Source organism: Parasteatoda tepidariorum, chromosome 7 (assembly GCF_982258835.1).
Source record: "Parasteatoda tepidariorum strain Cologne lab strain chromosome 7, Ptep-v5.0, whole genome shotgun sequence".
Taxonomy (NCBI): domain Eukaryota; kingdom Metazoa; phylum Arthropoda; class Arachnida; order Araneae; family Theridiidae; genus Parasteatoda; species Parasteatoda tepidariorum.
In genome coordinates, this window is record NC_141761.1 from 77,553,680 (window position 1) to 77,578,342 (window position 24,663).

The following is a 24,663-nucleotide window of genomic DNA, read 5'->3' on the forward strand; positions in this document are numbered from 1 at the left end:
TTTAGGTAAACCTAGAGTAAGCCAAAAAGTTTCTAATGCTGATAATACAGATATCAAAATGCAAACAAATTATGACAGAATTACTTAGGGGTAAGCAGCAGTGCCATAATTAGTTTCCAATTTAATACCTTGAAAGTCAATATTCTGCATTTTTTGAACTCATTTATTTAAATTTTTTAATATCATGTAAAAAAAAAATTTCATCATTTTATTTAAAATTTAATTTTCTAATAAATAGAGATTTTTTTTATCACAAAAATGCAATACCTGTAACATTACATGTCTTGTACACATTACATTAAATGCGCCACCACAGGCATGTTTAATGTACTGTGGGTACACTAACTGTGGGTACTTTAATGTAATGTAGTAGAGGCACTTATTAATTCTTTTTAAATTTACGATCTCTAAATGCTATTTCATACATTTTATCTAATTTTTATAAACTGTACTTCAATTTAAAAACATTCTTCCAAGTCTGGAACTGTGATATTCGTGCGTAATGATGAAGATTCTTTTGCGAAGCAAGTAATACTTTTTATTCATTCCTTTATATCATTAAATTTGCCGATGGTCATTCAGAGAGCGAAGCTATTTGTATAATCATCGAATGTCCGTAAAAAGTCAGAGCTCTTGCGCTGTCTGAAGGTCAGTTGAAGTAAGGGTATATGTGTCAAGAAGTGTCGCACCTGGTCGATAAATGAGATCGTTTGGGAGCGACCCATTGGTCGTTGAGTGAAATCGTCGCCGCTCTGACTGTCAGCCCAAACATTTGGCGTCTGTTAAATGTTTCCAAGGGAACCTTGCATTGCATTGCTATCATCGTGCCATTATACTTTTATCATCGCACCAAGTATGGTTGTACGGTGGCCGTTTGCTTTTTGTTGTCTTTTTTTGTTTTCTTTTGTATCTCTTTCGTTCTTTTTTTAAATTCCATTCAAAGTGCGTGCTGACTTCAAAAGGTGCTGCTCTAGACTTGTATTTTAAAAGTCATAAAAAGATGGGTATCTTTGTTACACTTATCTAGAAAAATATGAGCGTGGTTGGATTAAAATTCTAAGTAGCTTTTATGCTTCTTGGCATGGGCTAAGATACGGGGGAGGAAAGGTCAAAAGGGCACGTGCCCCTCCAATAATTTTCCGAAATTTCAAAATTTTTATATAGTTATGTATTATAAAACTAATTTAGTGATTGTCACTTTTATGTTAGTATTTATTTAAGTTTAATTATATCTTGAAAAACCATTTTAAGACATTTTTTAAATTTGTTACAATCCGAACTCAATGATTCCAGTGAAACAAAATACAAGTATATTATCTTTTCAGATTATAATTGTAGTTGGTAGTTATTCCTTTTATTTTTTGCGCAATATTTTTTTAATTATAATGATTATTTAACAACACTCTGCCTTGCAGTCAAAAGTTTTTCAGTATCCTTTTATATCACTAAGAGGCTCCATCCCCTACTTGATCCGCTAACAAACTCCCGTAATTGCCTATCGTTCATTCATCTATTTTTTTCATTATTTCTCAAGTCTATTTTTTAATAAAACGTAACTTTTTTTGAAAAGTGCATAATAATTATAATTTTATGAAGAACAATTTGTTAATATGCTACTCGGAATAAAATAAACTATTACTTGGATGTAAAAAAAATAACCATCTTAGATTTGATATTTTATTTTTAATAAGTGTCGTATTGTTTTATTGTGATATCTTTAATGAGGGCGGTATTTCCAATGATTGAAAAATACCACACGCAACTCAGGAGGATAATGTTTTTTGTAAAGAAGCAATGGACAGAAGTGCAAGTTTTCAAAATTTAAGTGACAGATTTTAAGTAAAAAGTATAGAAGAATAACTTTTCTTATTGCTATATATTTTTAGGAATATATTTTTATGAATATGTTTTTCCCACTTTCGTAATGTTTTCAGCTGTATAATTTTGATATGGAGCTCCAATGTTCGATTGTAACATTGAAACTTGTGTATTCTTCAGGAAGTTTCTCTCACGTTGGTTAATTCCTTAGCAAAAATGCACAAGTAATAATCAGATAAAAAGTAGCGATTATAAGTATACACAAAACACAAATTCAAAATAATCGTGGTTAAACTTTATAAATAAAAATCTAAAAATACGTCATTATACATTCATTAAAATAATAATTCAATTTCAAATACCTTCATTTATTTTACAAAATAAATGAATTTTACCTCATACATTTTCATAAGTTGAATTTGCTATTAATATTAATAGGGAAAGTAACATATTTCCAGTTTAAGAGGAGAAAAATATCCAAATTAATTTAACATTTTTTTCACTTATTACAATTTGTTCAAAATTAAAATAAAGCAAACATAAGAAATAATACATGCAAGAAAAACATCAATATTTCCGAAAAACATCAGTATTTAATTACAGTGCTTTTACCATAAATATCACTGTAAAAATTACGATACATCTGATTTTTATTCGGTTAAATTTTATAGTGAAAAGTACTGGCACCCTAAGTTCCGATGCTTTTTTTTTAACTTAATTTGATCCGGTATTTTTTACAGTGTTCAAAGTACAAAAGCTCGTAACGATTAACTGTTAAAGACCAAAAATTATCTTTAAGAGATACCACCATGAAGGATCTTTAAAAAATTTAATAATATCAGCCTGCAATATTTTTTTTAAATTTAAATAACATAGAGAATATCGAACATTTTCTAGCTATCATCTTAAAGGCTAATTGCATTGTTCGGAAATTTATTTTATTTGAAACAAAAAATCGATTACGACACGTGTTACTCTCGATACATAAGTTAAATAAAAGAAGCTCGTAAGTCAGAAATGATGAATTTAAAAACTTCAAATTAGCTTTAGTAAAATTAGTATGTAGTTTTACGGTAATTTTCAGTAATATTTTAGATTGTTACGTTTTTAAGATTGTTATCGAAATAGATATGAATTTCTCTATGTAAATTATTCAGTTAAATAATAATTAATTATTCAGTTAAATAATAATTAATTATTCAGTTAAATAATAATCAATTATTCAGCTGAATTAATTGTTCTGCTCACAAGAATTGAAGGAAAGAAGTTATCTCTTCTGTCTAAAAAATTTGAAGAAAAATTTTATAATTTCGTAATATTGCTTAACAAAATTCTAATTTTGAGTGCTTTATTGAAAATTAATAAGCAAAAATGAACTATCAGCAATTATAACACATTTTTACCTTTTTTTAAGTATAAAACTAACTTTAATTTTTATTAAAAGAAAGTTTTCACGTCCTATATATTTCTTCGAACATAAGTCAATATCTAAGAAATCGAACTATAGTTTAATTTTTTTTAAATTATGTGAAATCGTTTCCTAAAAATATAAATAAGTAAAATTTTTTAACTCATCTTTCTGAAGATGCACGATTATACTTAATTTACTATTTTTTACTATTTTCCAAAAAAATATTGTTTTAAGATGATATTATTAAATAAAAATTTTGATATATTATATGTTTAAAAACAAATACTGATTTGAAAAATTTAATTTAAAAAATAAAATATAAAAACGGAATGTTTTGAAGGAAAATTCTACTTGTTGCTAAATGTGCTTTTTCAATACTCTTTACTAATTAGCAATTAACAAAAAGTATTACAGATTTCAAAGAGCAGATAACTGTTAAATTTGTCAGTTTTTGAAAGAAAATAAAAAGGAGAAAAACTACATACACTTATACTCAAATATAAAGAGATGCAAATGAATCTAGAAAAAAATTACTATTCAAGGCATTTTTAAATACTTACCCAAATAACTAGCAACCTTACTGCAAACTTTTTATTCATTTGGTTGGCATAGAAAGGTTGAATAAATAATCATTTTTTAAACTTAGTACAAATATTAGTATGTCAAGCTTGTTTTCGTAAGGATTGGATAAAAGCATGCAAAAACTTTACCAAAAAATTTCATTTTGTAAGCTTTACAATAAACCTTGTTTTTTTTCCTTTTTTTTCCATTCTAGCTTTATCCAGGCTTTAAAATATTGCGTTGGAAATTAAATGATCAGGCCAACCTTCAATTTTAAAGTGTTAAGGAAATCATATAAGAGCTTACGCAAATGGGCCATGGTTCAGTCATCATAGTTAAATTTAACATTATTTCAAGCTTGCATGGTTTTATTTCTAATCATTTATAAGCCCTATTGGGCTTTGTGATAAAGGTTGTTTAGGAGATTAAAATCAACCTTACACGGCTATCTGGGTATGATTTCAGATTTAGTATAGGTTTGACAATATCATTTTCTAAATCTACTTACTTGTATCATTTTATTTTATAACCTTCGTTGAACAGCCTGCTCAATTTTGGGTTGACGACTACTAATGTCCAACTCTGTAGCCTTGTAATTTTGCACCCAATCCAGAAGACTAGGAAACTCCTGGATCAGTACCCCCAGAGGTATGATGTATCATGGGAACATGGAGGACTTTGAGACTCGACAGATTTAGCGTGCATCAGTCACCATTTACTACAAAGGAGGTCTTCGGTTGACGAGGATTGAACCCATGACCTCTTGGACATGGACCCAGTGCCATACCAACCAGGTTATCTCAGTCGCACTTACTTGCATTAAAATAGCTCCGAAAATCGGTAGAAAATAAACGACTAAAAACCCTTATTTCCATTCCGCTTTTATTCCTCAATTCAGTTTTCTTTGGCACACTGAAATATTTCAGAGTTAACAAGTAGTTTTAATTTTTGTTTCACGCAATTGAACAATATCAAAAACAGTAATAATAATTCCTCTTGTGACAAACGAAATTATTTTCCATTAATTTCCAACACTAAAGCAGACGCATTAGGGGTAAATATTCAATACACCTTTACGTAATCAAATACACATAGAGGCGAAAGCAATAACTTTCTCTACTTGACAGACAAAGTCTGGAAAGAGGATTATTTTTTGATTAGACATAGAAAGTTATTAGAGGCTCGCTTACTCTCGGCATTACTGAAGTGGCTTGTTCTAGAACACTCAGGCGAAGGTAAAAGGAACAAAGTACGTGCAAACGTAAAGTGTTTTCTCCAAAGAGTACACTTCAGAAAAGAACTTTTTGGGGGATTCTTACCAAGTATCTCTCTAAATTAATGCAACTAGCTAGAATGTACTCATTTATTTGACTTCTTGCACAGTACATGTTCAGATACTGCGTCGTAAGTTATTGATTATCGGGATCATTTTAATTTGAAGCTGTTTAACATACAGTGAGTAAAAAAATAAACAGAGCACCCAGAATAACTTTTGATTTAATGATCGGATCTTCACTTTCTGGGATTCAATTATAATAATTCAAGAAGATTATCCCAAATATGCTAATTAATTAGTGCAGACGATATTTTAAATTACAAAATTAGACATAAAAACGTGCTTTCTCTGAATAAACATACCTTTTTTTTATATGGATTCGGACTTATGACACCCAAAACAAAGAGAGTAGCCTCAATCTAGGAAATTTGCTCCCAATAGTTTAGTCACGAGAGTAGTCAGGAGTTTGAACCAATCAATGTTAATTTAAATCGAATCTTAAAATCAAAGAAATCGAATTTCAAAATTTGAAACGACATTTTGAAAATTTGATTTCGACCGATTCAACTATTTGACTGGTTTACTCTCAAAATTTGCATTTTGCCATTTAAAATTCCATTCTTTGAAATGATGTAAAAAATTTATGCCTCATATTTCAAAATTTTTTCTACTACAATAAGTAAAATAATATAAAATAATAAATGTTTACTAAAAGTTATACTTTAAATATTTATGAAATTATTTCTGAATATGCAAATGCAAACGAATGCAAAAATGTTTCAATTCACTGAAAAAGCTTTCGAGGTACGGTCAATTAAGCAAAAGCTAAAATTAACAGTAAAGGTTCCAAATTTCGGATCGATAGATATTTAGAAAAAGCTCGGAATTTTTACCCAAGCTCATTGGTTACGATTTTGGCAAAATTAACAATAAAATATGGTTTCACAATATGTGATAAGTTTTGGTAAATGTGGTTTTTTGGTAATTTTTTACGATGAATTAGAGCTTAGCATAACAACCATTTATTTAGTTAAATATACTTTTCAATTTTGTATTTTTACTAAATACGTGGTAATAAGAATTATAATTTGTACCAGAATTTCTAATGAACCGTTGTGGCAAGAACGGAAAATACCAGAAATGTCCTTACCGTATAGTGCGGCAATTTTTATCAGTGTTCTTTTCTCAGTGTGAAAAAAATATCCATGAAAGTTAAGACATCTTTGTATTTGCAAGACTATATTATTTGAGTTCTTGCTCAGTACATATTGAGATGCTGCGTTATTAGTTATTGGTAAACTGGTAAATATGAATCGGTAGTTATTCAATGTAAAAAAGTTTACCATCAAGATTAAAAATTCATTGTCTTTACCTGAATGCATCTGTTTACTTGACTTTTTACACAGTACATATTCAGATACTGTATTATTAGCTATTAGTGAACAAATTAGTTTATATTGATAGTTCTATGTGAAAAAATTATCAGTAAATGTTAATACATCATTCTCTTTTCAAGTGATAAATATTTTAATTATTCTCTTAAAATATTTATTTCCAAAAGAAGATTTAAAAATCGAAGTTTATTGCATACAAATAACATTAAAATCTTTAAATATTTTAAAGCTTTACATTTAAAACTTCGGCATCTAAACTAAATATGAATGATCTTTCTAAACTAATGCAACCAGCCATAATGACAACATTTAGCTGATTTCTAACACAGTACAAAATCAAATTATATGTTGTTAGTTATTTTGTAAGTATGATTAAGAGATTGAGTTAAAATACTAGATTTTTTTTATTTATAAAAAGAAATGTCCATAAAAGTTAGTACGTCAATGCCTTATAAATCTTTAGCATTGTTCGCACTTTAAGAAAATTTATTTTTAAGAGGATTAAAATTTAATAGAAATAACATTGAAACCTATATTTTTGATTTATCTCTAAGTATTTTGGCTTCTAAATTTAAATTTAATGATTTATTTAATTAATGCACACGGTCAAAGCATTTTCATTTGCTTTGCTTATATCACCCTAAATTCTTACTTTTAATTTTGGTAGATATTCCATCAATTTAATTTATAAATTAGGATGAAGTTGTAAGTGTCGTATGTATCAAAAATATTCATCAGTATATTTTATATGCTGTACATTCTTAAGTCTCTAAAAGATTTATTTTAGTATAAATTCGAATATACTATAAAATAATAACATCAAAATTTTTAAGTTAATGAAGTTTATAACTTTTATTCTTCTGATTCTAAAATAAACGATAATAAAACAAAAAAAATACCTTATGACGCTTAAAGAATTGTCTGTCCAATGTTTAAAAACTCAGCTTTTTCCCGTATGGATTCTTGAGCTTTCCATATCTGAAATGCACTACTGCACTAAAATATATACTTCCAAAGCACTGCTTCATAAATAAGCTTAAGTGAAGTAAACAATTGTTAAAAACCGGCAATAACAAATGACACAAAGAATAATATGATCACAAAATCTTCATTTTCATATTTATACACTGTGAAACATGGATACTCGATTATGACGAAACTTTCTTCATTTTTGACAAAACCGTTTCCTGGTAGATGATCCGAGTAAAAATTTCGTCAAAGTGATGAAATAGCTATCGTCACTTCTTCGAGGTAATGAATTACGTCTAAATTAAAGAAATATTTCGTCATTCCATATTCTTTTCAAAAAAACAAAATTATAGTACCTTATGGGTCTAACTTTTTTACCAATCACTTTAACGTGGGCACCATATAAACGGCAGGACACAACAAGAACAGATAGATAAATTACACTCAATACTATGCCTGAATACTACGCCTGATGAGGGATTTGAACTCAGGATCTTCCTGGTGCCAAGTTTCTTGACCACCAAACAAACTGGTCAGCTTAATATGTCAAATTATTTTCTATTTTCTAGTCTTCATTCTAGCTTCTTTATTCCAGCTTCGTCCTTCTAGTTATCTTCCACATTACTCTAAGAAGAGGTTTCAAATTGAGGAAGCATTTTCGTCTTACATTTGAGAGTTCGCGTTTCGCTACAAATCAATTGATTTCGTGACAAAATGATTCTTAAAACTAACAAAATATTACTCAAGGATTACTGAATCGTCAAAAGTGAGAGTTTTATTTTGATAGGGCATTGCTCTTTTTTGAAAGCTATATGATTTATTGTATACGAATATCATGAAACGCATTTACATTGTTCATCAAGTAAACGTTGATTTATTAATGGCACTTTAATGGTAACAAAAGTGTAAAAACGTTCATTCAAATTTTAAATAACTTGTCTGTCCAATGCTTAAATTTATACATTTATTTTATTTGTATTACACTTAAAAAATTTCATTAGCATCTTAAATTTTTAGACATAATTTTGTTACTTAAGAAATATGTTATAATATAGTAGAAAATACATAAAGCTAAACAAAAAAGAAAATATATAAAGCTAAACAATTTTTAAAAAAAAAACTTTTAGAAAAGCTGTTTCAGTAAAATAACTTCGATATAAATCAACTGCTAAATTATAGTTTACAATAAAAATAAACTTTAATACTTTCATAAATAGTTTCAATTAAAATTTGATTACTTCTACAATTAATTTCTATTACTAATATTTATAACGTTTTTTTTTTCATTGTATCTCAAGTGCAAATAATAAGCTTCACAAAAGATATTTGGCAAAATTATGTATTTGAATTTACTACATTTAAAATTTTCTGAAATCATATTAATTTAAGACTTTGAAGTTCGTAAAAGACAAATGCAACAAATGCATTAGTTTCTTAGTGACAAATTTCAGTGTCCCCATTTTGTGACTAACATCTGGACATTAACCAACACATTTGTGTAATTTTATTCTGTTTTCTATTAACCTACTTTCGAACCAAATTGAATGACATCAAAAGGAATTTATTTTTCTTAACTAAAACCTAAATCTGCTTAAGAATGCTTATACCCTAATGTTGAAATTTGCATATGGACGAATATTAACATTACATAATGCTCTCTAAGTGTTTCAAACTAGGAATTTTCTGATATCATCTAAAATTATAATTAAATACATTTTAGCACGAAAAATTAAATAGTAAAACTTTGAACTGTATAAAACATTTGTTAGAATGTATGCTATATGAAATTAATGTATACTTAAAGAATTAAAAAGCTATCTGTAGAGTCATACTCAAAAGATTAGAATAGCTTAAGAAAAGTTTCTGAAAAAATGAACTTTTCTTAAGCTATTCTAATCTTTGAATTAGGATGCATCAAAAAATAAAGAATAGGGAAATTAGAATTTTAAATTAATTGTAAAGTATCGATTGAATTAAAATAAAAATAGCATATATTGTCATAAATGAATTGTATAAAAGCTAAAAAAATAAATAAAAGCATAATAATTCAAAATATTCAATCTTCCTAGCTTCATTTTTGTTTAAAAAATCTTTTTAAAATAGAAAACCATTATAAATAAATGTAACAAAAGTAATAAAAGGCATGTTGATTTGCAATATTTTTTTCTAACACAGTGTAACATGATTTTTAAACATCACGACTTCAAATATTTTGTAGTTCAATATTAAAGAAAAATTTTAATAAATAGTGTGTAAATTCTCCCTAATTGAATAAAAAAATTTTAAGTATCAGATTTCAGATGCACAAAATTTTTTTGTAAACAATTTCTACTGTCGCAATCCTTTGTTTGAAAAAACTGCATGCACAACGGTTTTTTGTTGCATTCTTTTAATTAAAACTATGATGGTAACTTAAACTGCACAGTTAAATCTGTAATTTCATTCTTGAAATTAAAGTTAGCAAAAGAGATTTTATTTATAGCAAGACCATGCAAATTTTAAAACATAACTTAGGCCTGCTTTCAAAACTATTTTCAAAAAGTCTTATTGAAATGGGAATTTGAGGACATTTTATACGTTTAAAAACGTAACAAAAGAATGTTACAGTTTTTAATCACTTGCTCTATGTGAATAATATACTTTCATAAGTAATTTTTCAAGTCTTTAAAATAGCAATAATTCAGCAAAGTGTATAATTTTAAAATTATAATTGCATTCTACATTCATATTTTACACTGTTAGAATTTTTATACTAAGATTATTTTTAAAATAACCGGCAGTAGTCTATTCATCTGATTAACCGTTACGTTTACGGTAAAAACATTTTTTACGGAAATCGTTTATAAGTAATATGATTATAAAACCATGAATACGAAACTACATGGCTTTTTAGCCATTAACAACTAACACGGTTTCCAAACCGTAAAAAAAGTAATTTAACTGAACATAAGAGTTAGGCTTTTAGTTAGAAAATGGGCATTGTAGAGTGTGGGACATAAATTAGGGCTTGCAGGACACTGGAAACTATTCATGCGTACTATAAGGGAATGGAGGAAATATTGTGGCATCAACGTTGGGACACAGACCAACACCTCCGACCCCCCCCCCCGGTTCTATTGGTCATAAAACTGAAAGATTAGCCCTCTCGTCTATAATATATATACGTAGATGCAAGGAACTAAGTGCCTTCATTAGGTGGTACTAGTTGGTGCGACAAATTCTGGTCGTTTAACCGTATTAAGTAAAAGCAGTTAATAATCTGTTTTTCTCACAGTTAACAGTTTCATAACCATCTTATTTATGGTTATTTGACTGTTTTGTTTCAATATGGTTAAAAAAAACAATTAAATAAATTTTTATTTAACCATGTTTTTCCGTGAAATTTCAAACAGTGTACTATTTACATACACAGTTAGACATTTTAGTGCGGATTGGACAGCAATATAATTCAAATTAATTCATCTTAAAACTTGCTAAACAAAATTGTAAATAAAAGGAAAGACGATGTATTATACGTTTTTCAGTTTGCTACAAATGAGCGCCTTGTTATAGTTTAACATTGTACTGGTTTTTTATGATATTTTTCTGTTTTTTTCTGATTTGAATATATATTAACGCTAGAAGTATGTTAAATAAATTCCAAGTTTTGTATATTACTCAAAATACATAATAAATTAAGAATTATTTTAAAGTTATAATTGTTAACTTACGCCATTACGTATAATTACGTATAATATATCTTTGAATTATCAAAACAAATCTGGTAATAGCAGTATTTAAACAAATAAGATTTCATATAAATTGCCTAGTCATTGACAGATTATCGATTTCTTGTAGGTTATCTGTTAATCAGTCCCTAGGCATAAATATTACTTATTTCATATTTCCCAGATGCTTCATTGTAACTTGGCATTCTATAAAATTCTGAATTGCATACATTGCTTGATGGTAATATATATATATATATATATAAACTGCTGTTTGTAGAAAATGCAACACCATGAAGGAATCATCAGAATCAAATGAAATTCGCAGCAAATGTCAATTATAGGATATTATGCAAATTAATAAAGTTTCAGAGCCATCGCGCGTGCGTGGCGCGCGCAGCGCCCTCTGAATTGATGCTGAAAGCGTATAAATAAAGTGCTGTAGCGGAACGTTGAAAATAGTCTATGATTATTTGTTAGTGGCAAACGTTTAGTGAGACCTGAGTATGCCTCCACGACGGAAGAATAAGAAATTCAAGCAACTTACGGAGTTTGAACGAGGGAGGATAATCGGCCTTCGAGAAGGAGGATTTTCCTATCGCGCAATAGCAGCTCGTATGCAGCGGAACAGTTCCACAGTGATGCGAGTTTGGAAGCAGTGGACCGACGAGCACCGAACAACTCGAAAAACAGGCACTGGACGACAGAAGGTGACGTCAGAGCGCGATGATCGACACCTGCTCCGCATGGCGGTGAATGATCGCACAGCTTCCTCCAGACAGCTGGCAGCACATTGGTCTACTGCTACAGGTGTACAATTGTCGGCTTCGTCAATTCGTCGTCGTCTGCTGCGCCGTGGATTGCGTGCAAGGGTGCCATTATACAGGATTCCCCTCACGGCGGATCATCGACGGCTGCGTCGGCAGTGGGCTCTTGAGCACAGAGACTGGCGAGCTGATTGGCACCAAGTTGTCTTTTCAGATGAATCACGCTTCAATTTGTGGACCCATGATGGCCGTGTTCGTGTTAGACGTTATGCCGGTCAACGCTGCCTTCCTGAGTGTATTATTGAACGACATAGTGGTCGAACACCCGGAGTTATGGTCTGGGGTGCGATTTCGTATCATGGACGATCCAATTTGATACGAATTGAGGGTAATCTCAATAGCAACAGATACGTCCGTGAAGTGCTACAGCCCGAAGTCGTTCCTTTCCTTCAAGGCATCCCTGGAGCTATCTTTCAGCAGGATAATGCACGCCCACATGTTGCGCGGACTGTTAGAGACTTCTGTTCAGCACAACGCATGCAACTTCTTCCTTGGCCTGCTTATTCGCCGGATATGTCGCCTATTGAGCACGTGTGGGATATGGTTGGTCGGCGTCTCACTCGTGATCCGCGTCCTGCAGTTTCCAAAGACGAACTTTGGTTGCGCATACAAGCGATATGGAATTCTCTTCCTCAAGCAGATATTCAACATCTGTTTGACTCCATGCCACGTCGTATAGCAGCACTTATTGCAGCGCGTGGTGGCTGCACCAAATACTGATTTCGGACGCTTAATTTGTTTCTTTTGTTTTGAAAATTTCATCATTTATTTGTATCAGTACAAGTCGTTTCTGCATTAAATTTCATTTGATTCTGATGATTCTTTCATGGTGTTGCATTTTCTACAAACAGCAGTTTATATATATATATATATATAATCAAGGAATCAATTCATATAATCAATGAATCAATAAATAAATTAGTTTTAAAAATATTTAGAAGCATTTTTTTAAAATCTTAAAGTAAATAAAGTCATAATGCTCTAATAAATACGCTCAAAGGCTGCTATATATATATATATATATATATATCATTGATTGTGAAGGAAGTTGATGACTAATAAATTTAACATAATTCGGTTATGTAATTGAAAAAAATTCTGTTGATGAATATCTAATGAAAATATGTTTCGCTGCTTGAGAGAAAGATTAAATTCATGTAATATTTTATGCATTTCATGATAAAAATAGGTGCATTAAAATTAGTCAGAGATTGTATACTTAAAACTGATTTTTCTTTTTCAATAAATTTTAAAAAATAATAATAATGATTATAATTTCAACTTATGCATTATTTTTATCTCGCTAAATTATCCAAACAGATAAATATATCGAAATCAACAGTCATCTATCTTTTCTTAAAATAATGGTTATTAGGGAGTTGATAGCTGTCCGTGTGCTCATTTAATGTTTCTGCTCTAAAAATTATTTTTAAAATACTTGTCTCCTTCATATAGAATTAACCAGATGGTGAAATATCTAGGTTAATGAGTCTACGAATCCTCACAACTATTTTATTTCGGGTTAAGTATTCGATCACGTATCTTTTTTCAAATCATTAACTTGTCCTCCGGATTTTAACAGACAATCGATATCCATCTTTCTCTGGTGTTAAATACTATTTGATGAAATCTAAATTATGTTTACAAAGAAAAAGACTTCTAGCATCTATTTATTTGTGTTAATAAAATATTTTATATGCCTCGTCAATTTGACACAAGTTACTGTAAAATTTAGAGATTTAAAATTGATTTAATCAATAATTTTTTTCTGGCTGTTTTGAACTAGGCTGTAGTAATTAAGTAAAATCTAATAAATTAAAAACAAAATATTATTCCAAAAACAAATTAAGTGGGATCCCAGTTTTCTTCCATCAATCAAATATACTTTAAGAAGTTTTGGTTATTTGTGACCTATTATGCATCTTTTTAACGTAAGTCAAAACCAAACAGTGACTTATCTCGAATTGGATTAGATGTTTTTTCAAACTGTGATGAAAATAAAGATTAAAGCATTAATATAAATTTAAAATTTTTACTTTATATTAAATCTATATTTATATTTATTAATTTTTAATTATATATCTGCAGTATTATGCTATTAAATATATTTTATCACTTTATGTTAAATAGGAAACAAACGTACAATTACCATAGCTCAGTTGTTATTGTCAACTCAATTGCTATTAATGATGCCACCTTTTTAAAAATAATGAAATTGTCAAAGATTGTATACACAGTTTCCCCATACATAATCTTCTTCTTTTCGGTATGCCTGAAATTCCAACATCTTTTTTCACCCATGGCACCTGACATGGTGTTTTTTTCATTTCATATTTTATAACTGTCGTTGAACAGCTGATCCAATTTTCGGGTTAACGACAACTAATGTTCAACTCTGAAGCCTTGTAATTTTGAACCCAATCCAGAAGACAAGGGAACTCCTGGATCAAGTATTGGGAGAAATTTTGCCTTCGTGGAGGACTTTTTGATGGAACTAACCATTTGCTTTATATGGAGGAGAAGACCACGATAACCTCCCGGGGATAGCTTGACGGCAGAGTGACTCTAACCCATGATCCGTCTACCACTGAGGATATTTCACGTCAACACTATGGTCAGACTAAGCTGGATGCGGATTCGTATTAATCAGCCATCGCTGGGATTCGCACCCGGTTAACTCTTCGGAAGGCAAACGCTCTATTCCCTTAACCATCTCAGCTCAAGATTACTGCATTGAAACTGATGAAAAACTGTAAAAAGTTCTGAATCAAATTAAGGTAAAAAGTACCGGCACTCACGGTGCATGCTCTTTTTACTATAAGGTCCCTTTGCAGCAAACTCTTAAGGAACAAACAATCTGATAAATCGTAATTTTTATATAATATTTCGTGTTAGGTCAGTGAATAACTGCAATAAAATATGTATTACTTTTAAAAATAGGTTAAAAAATGTTGAGGTTAAAATGGACAGTACTTCTTAACCGTAATTTGATCTGGAATTATTTTGCGGTGAAAATGCTTGAAGATTTTTTTTAAAATTTGATTTAAATTTTATTTAATTTTTGTGCTCTACTTTTGAATTAAATGTTGATGTTTTCGCTGACGGAATCTTCGAGATGAGGTATGAAATATTACAATGTCTTCCCACACATACTCTAACTCTAACTTACTAACTCTGATTTAAAATCACATGCTCTTGATTTTAAAAAATTAACTCGAAATATTGGTTTTTTGGATCCAAATTCTTAAGTTGCTTTCCAAGTTGTTAAATGGAATAGTGTTCCATAAAATATTTAAAACTATTTTTAACAAATTAATAGCTTAATAACAAGACTGAAAGCTCTTTTCTAAGTTTTGTTTATTTTCAGAAGCTTTAAATAAATTAGATTAGTTTGAACCTATGAATCAAATTTTTTCATTTACTATGTCATGTTACATTTTTTAACTTTTTATTAAATGAGGTGCTATTGATTGTTGAAAATATTTCAAGAATACTCGAACCAACATTTACTTTCACATTTTTTCTTACATTGTAAAAGATTGATTTTGCTGATTTTCTAGTGAAAACGAGTCTCAATTTTGAATCCTTTGATCCCAAATATACCCCTGACTCAATTTCAGACAAAATTTATCGTTTGTAGACACTCAACTTAATTAACTTAAACTTTTGATACATCATTATGTAACATTTAATATCACCTCCATACCTGGCGTCTAAAATAATTTAATACTAAAATTCATAGTCTACGAAGAAATATTTTCTTTAGAAATGCATTTAATTTCCATATTACCAATGACTTATATTCTTGAAAATGATAAAAGAGGTTCCAATTTAAATATTATCTTCAGCAAAAAAATTACATTTTACCTACAGCTTCTAAATATTTTCAGGTGTAAATGTTTACGTGTAAATGTCAATGTCAAATTTCTCTCCACTTGTAATTCAGATGTTGATTCTTTATGTAATCGAGATGAGCTAGATGATCTCCAACTTTTAATGGTTTATAAACTGGCTTATCCAACTTTTTATGGTTCTAAATTTTAAGTAATTGCTTTAAAAAAATCACTAACAATGAATTAGTGTCATACAACGCAAGAGAAATATTTACTTAAATACTTTTACATAACTAAAAATACATTGATTTTAAGTCCTCGTCATTTGACGTGGTTTTTTACATTAAGCCACGTATTTGTTATTTATTAGTCACAACCTGAAGTCTTAAAATCAAATCAACATTACTGTACTCGCTAACAAATTAATAATATAATAGTTCTCTTCGTAAATTTTGGATTTCTATTTTCGCGAATTTCGGCCTTCATTTTAAATCTCGAGTTTGGAAGCGATCATATATTATCTTATAACTATCATATTAATATACGCATAAAAATAATTTGGTTACAACACAGTAAAAGTCTATTAAATTTGCAAAATTACTTAAATTTGTAATCTTAATAACATATGTCATTTTAATAACATAACATATTAATAACATAACATTTAATCTTAATATCATATATCATTTTAATAACATAACATATTAATAACATAACATTTCTCTTCGCTACTTTTGGATTTCTGTGTTCGTGAATTGCGGCCTTCATTTTTTTCATATCTCGAGCTCGGAAGGGATCACTTTCAGAAATGAAACTCTCACTTTTGACAATTCACCAATCCTTGAACTGTATTTCGTTAATTTTGAGAATAATTTCGTCACGAAATGATCTGATTTGTGACGAAACATGACGAAATGTTTCTTCAACTTGGAACTTCAACGCAGTGCGTTATTGGATATCGTTAACTAGAATGAAGATTAGACGATCAAAAGTAGAATAATAAGATAAACCCACCGGACTGTACGGTGGTAGGGGATTTGGCCTCATACCAGAAAGTTCCCGGATTCAAATCCCACTTCGGGTATAGGTGTATTTTTTTCCCTACTTTATGTGTCGTTGCGTAGTTGGGGGGACATTGATCCAGCTGTATGGTGCCCTCGGGAAAATGATCAAGTTTACCACCTTTGAATGCCATGCGGCACTAAGAGTACCGCATGGTGTTTTCCTTTTTTTCTGTTGAAAGAAATAGAATGATGAAACATTTATTTATGTTTGACAAAATTCATTTCCTCCAAGGAGTGACGATAGTCATTTCGTCACTTTGAGGAAATGTTCGCTAGGAACATATACCAGGAAACGGTATCGAACGGTATCGGTATTTAAAACGAAACAACCTGCTGACCGGCCTGTGTAGGGGGCAGGGAACTGTCTTTGAATCAGAAAGGTCCTGGGTTCGAATCCCGGGCAAGGCATGGATGTTTCTTTCTCTCTCTGTGTGTGTTCTATGTCCTTTCTCCTTTGTGTATGAATTTGACCCGCCCTGTAAACGGATTGTAGTTGTGTGAATGGCGTGGCAGAAGTCGAATTCCTGGCCATAGATGGCGCCACTGAAAAACAGGAACAATCGCACCCCCACTGCCTAAACAGGCATACGACAAAAGAAAAAAAACCTACATGAAATTTGAGTGTCCATATTTTACAGTGTTCGGGCACAAAAATTCCAATCGATATCAGCCTTGGGAAAACTTAGAAAAGAAGTGTTATTTTTTATATCAAGCGCTGAACTGGTAAATAAAAAGATTGGTCTAATGTATCATTTGAAAAGTAATAATAATCAACTAAAAGAAAGCATTTTTCATGATGAAATAATAAAAAAATATGTGTAATAATCATGACTACTGCGTCACTTATAAAGAGTGGTAAAAATTCTTGACATCTTTCCAATTGCTTTCATCTCTTAGCGATTCGTTAGTACGTACTGAAATGACGAGGTAATCAATCAAATTTATAAATAAAATATAAGACATTTTATTCTCGTAGAATAATTTAATTTATTTTCCTAATTTTTGATATATACGTTTATTTGAATGCACTTGTTCATTTAATTTCTTGCGAATCGATTTTTCTCTTAGCTAATTGATTTCATGAACTCTCGTGTTTTGAAAAAAATAGCATTCTGCAGTAAAATAGTTAGCCACGACTTTCTAAAGTTGTTTGAAAGATTTATAAATTACTTTATGTTGTTGGTTGGAATAAAAATTGGCAAATCACATACATTATAAATTGTCAATTTTCTTCGTATTAATAATCTCTGGTTTGCAAAATTATTAAGTAGTAATAATGTCAATAAAATATTTACAAAAAAGGCAGGTTGAACTATTTAAATTGACAATTTTATCATATTGCAATTTGATACTATGCTTGCTTTAGCATGCACAAACAGAACCAAATTCGATATTATTCATTTAAAAAAAACACTTTTTATCGATAGAATGTTGTCTTAAAATATATTAAACATGAAAATAACAAAATATTTTGAATAACAGTTTTATTTGTAAAAAGTGTAAAAAAAACCTGTTATAATGTGAGTTCTGAATAATAAAAAAATCACATGTTATATATCGTTTTTTAATGCACTGCAAAATTTAACTTTTTTATCAGATTCGAACCTTTTTTGCGTTCCTGATCTATTATTTTTATTAATAAATATTTTTTTTAAGTTCTTAGAAGAAAAAAGTATATAAACATTATTTTATTTTGCAATAATTTATTTATGATATTTAAACTCTCAATCATAAAAAATGCAGTATTATTTTTACAGTAATATTCATTTCATTAGAGTGATGACCGTAATGATCATTCTAATTAAATTGATTTATTGTAATTATAATTGTAAAAATTACAGTATACCAGATTTTTTTTTGTTCCGTAACGTGCTCCGGTTAAAACAAATGCCTGTATGTCGGTACTTTTATTATGCCGGTGTGCCAGTAAAATTTATTTAATTAAAGGGATTCTGAGATTTAACGGTAACTATTAAAGTTAAAATTACGGTATATCAATTTTTTTGTTTCCTAATATATACCGGTAAAAATGGATGCCTGATTACCGGTACCTTTTTACCATAATTTGATCCGAAATGTTTTACAGTACGCTGCAATAGCATAAAAAATATTTTATTGACTATTTGATCTTCAACTAATTTTGTATACATTTGTGTTCCATTTCAGAAGTCCGTCATCAGCTCTCTCCCACTAAGGTCGCTACTGTGGCTTCAGTGGCGACCATCACGGACACACGTAGTCCACCGTTTGAGAACAAGAAGGGTAAGACGTAGCACGAGCCCTCATTTGGAGAGCTAAAGTGAGTCTTATATGATATTTATTTCTTTTTTTTTTCATTCAAGTATTTATTGATTTACCAACGGAATTCATTTAAACTTTGAAAATTCCGAATTAAATTGCTGTAAAAAATGCTGGCACCCTAAGTGCAACATTAGTAAATTTCATTTTATCCTAAAATTCTATACAGTATTTTTTGTAGTAATATTGATTTAATTACAGTGATGCAATGAATTAACAAAAATATTACTTAAAACTTACAGTACATTGATTTTTTCCCGTAAAATTTTACTGTAAAATGTAGAGGAAATCTGAATGCAGGTACTTTTTACCGCAATTTAATCCGGAATTTTTAACAATGAACGGACGTTATAGCTTTCACACAAAATTTGTCAAAAAATCATAATGAAATCTTGTATCCCTGAGTATCATAGATTAATTTATAAATGTTACCATTTTAAGATTTTGCTTGAAATTTATACGGGCATGTTTAAATTAATTTTTAGCGAACGATATTTTCAAATAGGAAAATATCGTATTTTTAGTTTTTTTATTGCTATAATTTATTAATATAAATACCTTTTTTATTTTTTTATCTAATAATTTTCGTATATAAAACACATACTTAAAAATTTTGCGAAAATAAAAGCCTTTTTTCGCATCGAAATTTAGACTGAAAAAGGTCAGCATTTTTCAAGGGTCCAAAACACGAAACTGAATGATAAAAATTTAAAAATAGTAAAATTACTACTTCTGCCAACGAATTCGTATTTTCGACCTCGAAAATTTTAAGATCGACAATTTGAAAAATATCGTTCAAACATTTAATCAGAGGGCCTTGAAATCCTTATATTAATTTTACTGTTTTGAATTTTTCGATATACCTCTAGAAATACTTAGGCAAAATAAAATATGTTTGCAAACAATGATAAAATACATTTATCTGAATATACAAAACAATTTTCTTAACTATATATTGAAAAAAGTCTCATAGTAAACGTAAACTTGAAAAGAGTTCAACCAAAAGTTCACATATATATTGATTTTGAAAAGTATATTACGAACAACGCGAAAATTTTAAATTATAAAAGTCAACTATAGTTTACGTCCAAAGGAACTAATTAATTTTATATTTTTAGAAACAGCAAAGTATTGCTTTAACCTTTCATATTATAAAATGGGTCTTATTCTAATTTTATCACAATATGTCTAAAAATAGAGTTTCACATAAGTTGGCGAGTCACGTACCATTGATTTTTCATTTTCCTTTTATTAATTCTTTCTATTGGTGATCATTTTTGGCACGCCTGATATATACTGCTGGTACGGGTATATTTTACAAAAATCTTACACAGAAACAATGCACACTGAGATTCTTTAATTAGATAAATAATTGAAATCTCCGAGTACATTTTGCTTATTACATGAAAATTCGAACTAAATTTGTGCTTATTACGTAAAATATTTTACTTATCAAATAATTTAAAAGTAACACATTAGAGCGTATTAAGAATAATGAAAACTTAGCACGTATTTTGATCAAATTATCTTTATTAATTTACAATAATTATTTTAAACATATTAAAAGTATTTTTAAATATAGAAATTTTCGATCTTAAAATACACAAAATTTCTAAAGATATAGTAATTATTGACATATTTGAACAAGAATGCCATTAAAAGTAAATATAGTTTTATAGTTTAATTGAGAATTAAAAAATAAGATGGAAATTTATATAATATTAAGATTTCAGAATAAAACTAAATTTAAGGTTGATTTGCTTGAATAGTTAAATATTTAAAAATGATATTAACTCTCTAACTGCAAAAATAGCCTTTAAATATCATGAATTAAATTTATATCTCTGTAAAACAAAAGGTTAAATTATTGACAAATCAGATCGAGTCACGCAAAATAAAATAGCTAGATTGATGAATCGTAAAAGAGAGGGGTTTAGCGTGGAGATTTTTAACAAATTTGTCTAAACACCTTATTAAATATAATTTTTAACTCTTGAAGTATTTTTAAATAATAATTTTGATGTTTTACTGCATTCTTGCTTATATCTGAACTTTAAAAAGTTGTTTAGTTTTTCCATAAAAATGTTATAAGAAAAGTTTGCTTTGTCCACTCTAACTTCTAATTTGTAAACATAATCTTGACAACTTGTTAAGTTATCAAATATCAGAAAGGTATATAAAAAACAAAGAGAAATTATTTTCAATCTATGTCTTATTGAAGAGTAAATATTAACATACGTTAATTAATATACTAATTTGTAATAGAACAGTACACTTTAGCAAAAAAAGACATTTTGAAAGCAAATCAATACATTTGAAAGCCATCATTCAGTTTGATGCATTTGATAAATATTTATATTCTTTTAAATTTATTTTAAATGGAAAAAAATTTCAATGTCAACTTTAAATTTGTATTAAGATACAATCTTTGTAGTTCTACCAGTCGCTGGAAGTTTGATAACTATTTTTTTTTCTTGAAATTTGAGAAATGTTTTGTTTTCTGTAAAAAGGAAAGATTCATGATTACTATAACTATATTCATCTTTCCTTCCGAAATATCCAACATTATGTCAGAAAGTGTATAAACTACCTCGACTCTATCAACATAATGCATCTCTTTTTTATTTAAAACGAAAGAACAAACAAACACTTGAAGTCATTAAATTTTAATGAGTCATTGATGTCAATGAGTTTCAATCGTTTTAATATCGATTTAATATCATTGCAATTTAAAAATATTAAAAAATCTGAAGCTGCTTATTTATAAAGGAAAAATCCACTTAAAACATGTCCACACTATTATATATCAACACTATTCTCACGAAGATATATGTTTGTTTATGCCTAAAAATAATCAATTGAAACTGTACAGGGCAAAAGGTAATATTAAAATAGTTAAAGAAAAACAGTATCTCTTATAACATATTATCACCTTCAGTTAAAATTCTAAAAATAAAATATGTTAATAGAGTTAAGAGAAAATTTTTGAAAGTTATTGAAAGTATGAAGTTCAAAAAATACTTATTTGATTCTTTTGTCCGTTGTTTTGGTTTAGAATGTATGAATTTCTGTATTACACAATATCTTTTGAAAAATATATTCATCGAGCAGCTATTCATTATTTATGTTACATAGTAAGATTCTGATTACTTTATATAAAAATTTTGTATGGACTACTCTATATAAATTTATATAGAGCGAAATTATTTTGAAAATATTGCTTCGATTACATTATGTGAAGCTGAGACCGAATATGCCATTGAGGTGAACCGGGTTCCAATCCCAGTGACGGTTGCTCGATATGAATTCCGCATCCGGCTTGCACTGACCACAGTGCTGACGTGAAATATATCCTCGATGGTAGACGGATAATGGGTTAAAGTCCCTTTGCCATTAGGCTAACCGTGGGAGAATCTCGTGGTCTTCCTCTCCATGTAACGCAAATGCCCAAGTAGCACCTAATATTAGATAACATCAGAAAATCGGTAAAATCTGACGTTATCTTGCACAACTTCTAATATTAGAAAGATACAAGAGGTCGCTGTTTGCTCTGCATTATATAATATTAGAATATAGCGTTCGCCGTAATATTATTTTGCATTAGTTTTGATGCCATATAATATTAGATTTCGTATTTTCCGATATTATCTTGCGTTGCTTTTTATTTTTGGAGTAAGCAAGAGGAAGATTTGGATAGTATTGGAATAATTCGGCGATATAATTTTACTTAATTTTCTGTATTGCTGCGAAGTAGTAAAACATAGAACTATAGTTTCATGTCATTCCATGCATTATTTACTTAGCAATACAGAAATACTAAATAAAATTATTTTAGCGAACACTGCTACCATCCATTTTCCTCTTACTCCTAAGTGTGTTCAGCTGATTTTTTTTTTCAATATTTCAAATTTATTTAAGAAATAGTACTATATCACAACTTTTATTGATATTTCTTTCCATTTTTCATACAATGGGTTTTCTGACAAATTTTATATCAATAATAATTTTCAAGTCTTTAATTTTAAGAAGTACTCCCAATTTTTCTTTTTTTGTTTTGTTTTGGAAATGAGCTTATTTTATTAAAATCTCAATTGAATTTGTTAGTTTGTATAACACATGCTTTATAAAATGTGCAACTTAAGCCATTTGTAATTTCACAATTATCATTCATTATTTATATTCTGAAATTGTAAATTAAAGAAAACCACATTACATAATTGAAAAGTTAAATTTTCATTCGCATTGAGTTGAAAATTTACCTTAATTTTTTTTTCTTTTAAAATATAACTAAGTCATTCATTTCCAAAAATATTAAAATAAAATCATGTCTCAAATTTTAAAATTGTTATTTTTTGTAATAATTGAGACAATAAAGAAAATTTAAAGATATTCAAATTACTTACTTGCATAAATTTTTTCGCTTCTTTTTTCAGTGAAATTAAATGGAAAAATACTTACGCAACTATATCCTTTTAGAATCTGAAATTTTACTAACAAAACCCAAAGGCACCTGTAGAAATATTTTCAGGGAGTGAAACAAAAAAGCCTTTGTGAATTTTAATTAAAAAAAATTTGCCAATAATTTTTTGTAATGTAAAAATAATTTTACGTTGGCACTTCAGAAATTTGTAACGATTTAATGATTAATTAAAGGTACTATGTACTTTTATTTACTTAAAATTTAGGTAACATTTAAATCTTGAAACCAAAATTAAGTAGTAAATATTGTATTTTCTCAGAATTAAATTTGCGCAAACATTTATTTGCATGCAAGAATGAGAAGAAAAAACATAACATATTTTTTAACTACAAGTTGCCTTTTGTGTTAATGATCCAATTTTAACTACTGTAAGTTACTTTTTGAAAACCTTGCTATCAAAAACTTTTTGTTTAAAATCAGTCAATTCCATTGTTGATATTTCGCTGGTAAGAGATTATGCATTACGAAAACTAAAAGAGTTTAGCTCATTGACACTCCCAAGCAAACTATCACATATTTTTTTTCTTTTTTTTAAATATTCAAAATGCAAAACCTTTTTATTAGACCTAAAAATAACTACTCGCTTCGTAGCTAGTCAACAAATAAATTTTATATTATTATAATTATAGTTTATTAATAATCAATTAAATAAACAATTGCTTATTTAAAAATCGTTTAATGTAAAAGTACGGCAATGTAAAAAGATACTATGAGAATTCAAAATCATGTAGAAGGAGAATTCTTTAAGAATTTACATATTTCAAAGTTGTAGTATATATATTAAATATATTTTGCCCCTCCCCCCAAATATTTTACATAACATTCATTAAAAGTCAGTATGCATAACTAAATTTTGTCACATATTTCTTTTTTTTATTGTTTAATAAATAACTCTTTACAGTCTCAGATTATTTCTAATAGAAATTTTTATAAAAAATTTACCAAACAATAGTTATTTATTAAACTAATTATTACTATTATAATAATAATTATTTAATAAATATTTATTAAACTAAAAAGAACCT

At 28.7% G+C, this 24,663-nt stretch overlaps 1 protein-coding gene across 2 annotated transcripts in view; it reads left to right on the forward strand.

Moving 5' to 3' along the window:
* Positions 1–24,663, forward strand: part of LOC107457578 (sodium channel protein para) — a 274,399-nt gene that overhangs the window by 131,314 nt on the left and 118,422 nt on the right. For both annotated transcript variants that reach the window (XM_087168094.1, XM_087168092.1), the window contains one exon: positions 19,027–19,159. The gene's annotated coding sequence lies outside the window, so the exon portion shown is untranslated. The remainder of the gene's footprint in view (positions 1–19,026; positions 19,160–24,663) is intronic.